The sequence below is a fragment of the Myotis lucifugus genome, unplaced genomic scaffold, assembly GCF_000147115.1.
Source record: "Myotis lucifugus unplaced genomic scaffold, Myoluc2.0 scaffold_30, whole genome shotgun sequence".
Taxonomy (NCBI): Eukaryota; Metazoa; Chordata; class Mammalia; order Chiroptera; family Vespertilionidae; genus Myotis; species Myotis lucifugus.
Window position 1 is genome coordinate 6,208,030 of NW_005871078.1, and position 6,151 is coordinate 6,214,180.

General features: G+C 40.7%; 1 pseudogene; it reads left to right on the forward strand.

The window, feature by feature from the left end:
• The first annotated feature begins 762 nt into the window (after positions 1-762).
• On the forward strand, positions 763-2,276 carry LOC102435505 (annotated as a pseudogene).
• The last annotated feature ends 3,875 nt before the right edge of the window (positions 2,277-6,151 follow it).

Consider the following 6,151-nt stretch of genomic DNA (forward strand, 5'->3'; position numbering starts at 1 on the left):
TAAATACCCTGACATCTTGAAATCAGATTTTATGACCCAAAATAATAACTGAAGAATGAGGCTCTGAACTTCCATATTTTGGTTTCCCTAGCGATTCCTCCCCCATGAAAATTGATCTTCATGCCTTTAGAAGCGATAACTCAAAGTACTCTACCCTCAGTCCCATTCATTCCACCAGAAAGGTCAGCACTCCAGGAGGATGCAAGTCTGTATGCAGGTGCTCTATAGGATGGGAATGAGGAACCAACAACACGCTTTGCCTTTTTCCTGTGACTGAATTATTGGGAGAATCTCAGGCCATTTCTAACCTAGTGACAAGAGGAAAACTTTGGCCAAAGCCTTGTGAATTTTTTTTTCAGGCACCAGTGTTAGCAGAGCCCACGCTGGATTTACCTTGTATGCATGGGTATACTTTTCCATTCACATGAGGCTTTTGGCATAGAAGAACCTGCCTTGGTTAGGGAAGTCCTCTTACAATGTTCCTCAATGATCTATTTACAAAAATCCAGTTCCAGTTTGTGTCTATGAAGAAAGCAATGTAATTCACATTTTCAAAAGCTAGTATATAGGTATCTGCCACATAGAAGTAAAAGTTTTTTAAAAAAATGAGATAAGTTTAAACAAACATGGCACCCAACAGGTTTGCTTAAAATCCTAATTCAGTGGTTGTCCTTAAAATCCTAGGGTTAGGCTATTAGTCTCTTAAACCAAGAATAAATTACAATGGAATTTTTTTCCCCCAAGGCGAGATAGGTTTTAAAAATGGTGATGCTTCTTGGCAAGGCTGCCGCTGCAGCCCACAGGGTCAGAGGAGCAGGTCCTGCCCCCCATTCTGGCCCCTACTCCAAGCCCTACTCCCAGGCCATCCATAACGAAGCTCCAGAACCTACTGGCAGTGTCCAGGAACCTACTGGCAATCTCCAGGAATATTATAATAACCTATGTATGGAAGAGTCCCAGAAAATTAATCCTTTTATATTGCATAGACTCCAAGCAGTGGAGGAAGAAAGTGAAAAGGGATTGGGAGGAATCACATTACACACTGCTGGTAGCAATCACTCAATGCCACTGGAAACAGTAACAGATGAAGATTTTTGGGTTCTTTCCAGAATTTTAGAGAAGAATCCATATATTAATGGTTTGGATGTTAGCTTTCACCTTGTAAGGGATGTTAGTGCATACGATGCTGAAAAACTCTGTCAGAAACAATACAATCTCATTTATTTAACCTTTATGTTTAATAATATTGGGCCCAAAGGAGAACTGATTGCTAAAGCTCTGCGTAAGACTAGAACTCTGAAATGCCTAAGAATCATGGACAGGAGATTGAAAATAAAGGTGGAAAATTCTTTGCTGCATTGCTACAAATTGATTCATCCTTAGAGATTTAGATCTGGGTGACTGATCTGGGAATGCAAAGTGTGATAAGCACCAGGAACACAAACAATAGGGTGCTGAAGGCCTGGGGCGGGGCAAGCTAGAAGGGATCAATGGGGGAGAGCGGAAAGGGGAACGGGTGTAATACATTCAACAATAAGGATTTAATTTAAAATAAAAAAAAATAAAACAAAGTGTGATCAACACTGGCTATAGCCCTAACACAAAACCAATCAGTTACAGGAATAAACCTAAACCGACCTACACTGTGTGGTAAAACAGGAAGCGTCCACAGTTCATCTAGGCCACATGTGAAAAGAAAATCACTGCCTTGTTGAACTACGGGAGTAAAGCATGAAAAACTGTGGTGTGAAACAGTTATGCACTGCACCTGAACAAAAGCCTGCACTACCTTGATGTCAGCTGTAATAAAATAACTCGTGATGGGATGGGGACTTTTGCTGATGTACTGAAAAGGAACACTACCCTGGCAGCAAAGGATCTTTCTTTTAACAGAATAGAGAATGCAGGGGCAAAGAATCTCAGGTGAAACTCTGGCTTCACACAACAGGAGTCTTAAAGTGTTGTCAATAATCAGCAGCAACATAGAGGGAGAAGGACTTGTTGCATGTTCACAATCAATGAAAACAAATCCCACAGTCTCTAATACCTACATTAGGGGCAACAACTTTGATGAGACTACAGATGTGGCATATTCATATTACATTCAAATGAGCTGTCTAAAGCTAGACAATACAAATGTGGAGCCATTTGTGGGCGACGGACATAGGTATCGTGCAGAAGTCTGCAATGGCCGTAAAAAGACCAGAAGGTCAACAGCCATGAAAAACAAGCTCTAAAAAATGTTCACACATTTGTCCTCTTACCTTCACAGAGAATAATATTTTACTGCCTATTAAATTTCTTTCATAAATTAGAACAAGTTATTTTTTACAAATGTGTAAAAGATATGAATATATTAAACTTTATTTAACTATCCATTAAAAAAATAAAGAAAATAGTGGTGTTCTCACAGTTATTTATAATCTAAAATCTTGAAAATTTTACATGTCTAACAATAGAGGACATGCTAACTAAAATAAAGTACTACTTTGAATATCACACATCTATTAAATGTTTAGTAAAATAAAATAATTTAATGCTATGTGGGAGAAGAAAAGCATGATTTAAAAAAAAAAATCCATGTACAATATAACCACAACTTTCAAAACAAACAGATACAAAGATAAAACACATCAAAACGTCGCCAATAGTCATACTGGATGTTTAGTTTCTTTCTCTTTACTTCCCAACAAAAATTTGTTTAAAAATGTATTTCTGAACAAAGACATTCACCTAACATGGTTTTTCAGTATGTATAAAAGACCACGAGGACATTAAAGGCATAATGACAAAAAGATCTAGTAAAGTCAACTAGACTTCATATTTTAATTTCAAGAAATCCTCACTTGTGTATTACCAATGTACCTTGCTAATGTTTTAGAAGTAGAGGGGATTTCATTCCCAAATAATTGGCGATTGAGAGAATAACAAGTTCTAAAAAACTGGCTGAAGTAGAGCTCTTGTACATCAGCCACAGAAACAAGAAATAGAAATAATAAATAGGAGGAGAGAAGTTGTAATAAAAAGTCTCACGTAAGAAAGGTTAACAGTAACTGCACTTAAAGCACAGCTCACTCTCTCTACTGTCAGGGAACAATGCTGTGCAAGGAATCCACGGGGAGTGTACATGAACCATAAAACTAAGAAAAAGAACAGCTTTGGGCTAAAATCACAACATAAAACCACTCAAAACAAGAGCCATAGTAATTTTTCAATAATGATACAAATTACCTATCATTTAGTAGTAAACAAAAAGGCAAATACCAGTTCCTTCACCCGCTCATCATATATTTTGTAGACTCAAAAGTTTCAAATGGTAACCGGAGAGATTGCAGAAACGAAAATTGCAAAAAACAATACTCACAGCCCCCCATAGAAGATTCCTTTTAAACATCCAGCAGCGCCTTTTACTCTTCTGATTAATCATTATTTCCTGCTTGCAGAGGAATTATCTGGATATGTAATTTGTGAGTAAAATCTATAGGCATTCTGCGTCAGACACCCACACGACTTCTGTTAGACGAGGTAAAGAACTAACTAATGGGAAGTGCACAGCTAGGTTTCATAACTTTATTTCTAGCAGTGATGGAGCCTCAAGGAACTACGCAAGCAATGCATTTCAAAATCCCTGAAGGTATTTCAAAACGTAGCGAGAAAGCGCTGGAATACTGTGGTGGAATGGGAAGCATGGCGCCAGCTACAGGTGACTTGATGGTAGTTACAGCCTTCAGATGTATAACAAACTATCCTTCAAAATTTCAGTGTTAAAGGATCTTTTATTTTTAAAAATATATATATTTTTATTGATTTCAGAGAGTAAGGGAGAGGAATAGAGAGATAAAACATCAACGATCAGAGAGTATCACTGATCTGCTGGCTCATGCATGCCCCGCACTGGGGAGTGAGCCTGCAACCCGGTTATGTGCCCAGACCAGTAATGGAACTGTGACCTCTTGGTTCAAAGGTCTACACTCAACCACTGAGCCACACCAGGTGGACTATTAAAGGATCTTGGGATTTTTTTTTCCTGGTGATTAGTCAATAGAATAATGAAACTATGTTTAGCTTTCCATCTTCCCCAAAGCAAGCAGGTTTCTGTTTCCTTCCCAGGTCACCTAGCCATCCCAAAAAACTTCATAAAAACATATCAGGATTTTAAAGAAGGCACCAATGAGCAAACTTCTCATCATTGCCATGTTTACTAGTTAAAGTAAAGGTTTTAGTTAACATATCATATTATATAGACTTCTCAAAACACCTAAATGTTTATCATCATGTGGACTGAATATTTACATAATAATTCAAATTCTAATTTTCCTTTTATGTGACATATAGATGCTGTAGCCAAAATCAAGCTATCAAACCCAGTCTCAGTTCAACTTAGCAATATTACTTCTTTTAATTACTGAGTTTCTGAAAGAATAACAAACTAACAATAGTAGACTACCTTAAAGCACTTGAGGAAACTTTAATGGGTAAAATTAAATAAACTTTTAATGACGCTTATGAGTCAACAAGTGGAAGAATGGAAGAAACTACATGGGGAAACACACACTAAAATCATAAAGTCTTAGAAATTTGAAATCCTCCCACTGTATGGGTAAGAAAACTGAGGCCGAGAGTGCTAAGATAAGATAGACATAGCTATGTTGATATTAATGAGACAAGCCATTTCAGATCTTCTGATAGATTTTTTTCAGCGCAATTTCCATTGCAAAATACACACACACACACACACACACACACACACACACACACACACACTAGAGGCCCAGTGCATAGGATTTGTGCACTGATGGGGGGCATGGCCTGCAGGGATCTGCCCGCTGTGGGAGCGCCACTCATCCCGGTCAGCCAAGCAGCTGTGGACTGCTCCCCAAGTGGCTGCTCCCCAGTCTGGCATCTTCCTTGGAGCCAGAGCACTCGCCTCCCCAGGGGACCCGGGCGGGGCCAGGCCCAGGGACAATAGCACTGAGATGCAGCGGAGTAGGCCTCAGTCCCGCAGCGGCCATGAACCCGCCTCCCAGCCTCTGGGGTCAGCTCTGTGAGCCCAGTGGCGACACTGCGTGGCCTGCAGGGAGTGAGGAGGACCCTGGGGTGAGGAAGCAATGATCACAACCCGGGTTCCTACCCATCGGCCTGGGGTTTGCAGCAGGAGCAGCATCTCATCCCGGTCAGTGGAGCCGCGCTCCCACTGTGGTAGCGCACTGACCACCAGGGGGCAGCTCCTGTGTTGAGCGTCTGGCCCCTGGTGGTCAGTGCACGTCATAGTGGCTGGTTGACCAGTCATTCTGGTGGTTCTGCCATTCGATCACTGGGCTTTTATTATATAGGATGTATACTAGTATATGTACATATATTTGGGGCAGTTTTATAACTTTACTCACTGAACAGCAGTTCGTTCTTCTCCACAGTAACTGTTTGTAAATTTTTTAAAGTGGTGACAGGTACGTAGGTAACCAACAAATAGAGCTTGTTTGGTGAATCTTCATCCTCATTCCATGTTCTGGACAACTGCATCCAGATACAGTATGGGGCATTCCTTATTCCTTTGGCCGAGACAGCTTTGTTGAGCCTGGTGTCGATGCATATGTCTGGAGTTCCCATCTTCTTTATGACAAATTTCTGGATGTCTCTGAGTGCCCAAGGGGCACGCTTCTTGAAACCCACTCCATGGATACACTTGTGAATGTTGATGGCGCATTCTCTGGTCACTACCTAGTTGATGGCAGAGAACAGCCCTCTACTCTTCTTTGTGGGAGCCATTATGCCAGGCCCAAGTTGGGAAGAAAGGGCATTATATTTCTAAATGAGCTCTTTCTTAAATATGCTGTCATCCAGCTTATTTTCATGAGAGTGAGTAACCCGCCTTGAGTAATAATCGCTTGCTCTAAATGAAAGTTATCAGAAGCTTTCAGAGCCAATCTTTATGAAGTAAAACATACAGTAAGGAAACATGGCATGTTCCCATAACTGAGCGCTAATGCTTTCCAAACTTCATTAGTCCAAGCACCATCCCTAGCCAGGTCTGCAGAGGGCTGGGGTGTCCTCGGCAGTCAGAGCGGGTTTTGCACCGGAAGTCTTGGTGTATGTGCTCAGGCATGAGTGATGAAGTCAAATGAGGATGTCAGCACTTTTGGTTCCCTCTCTC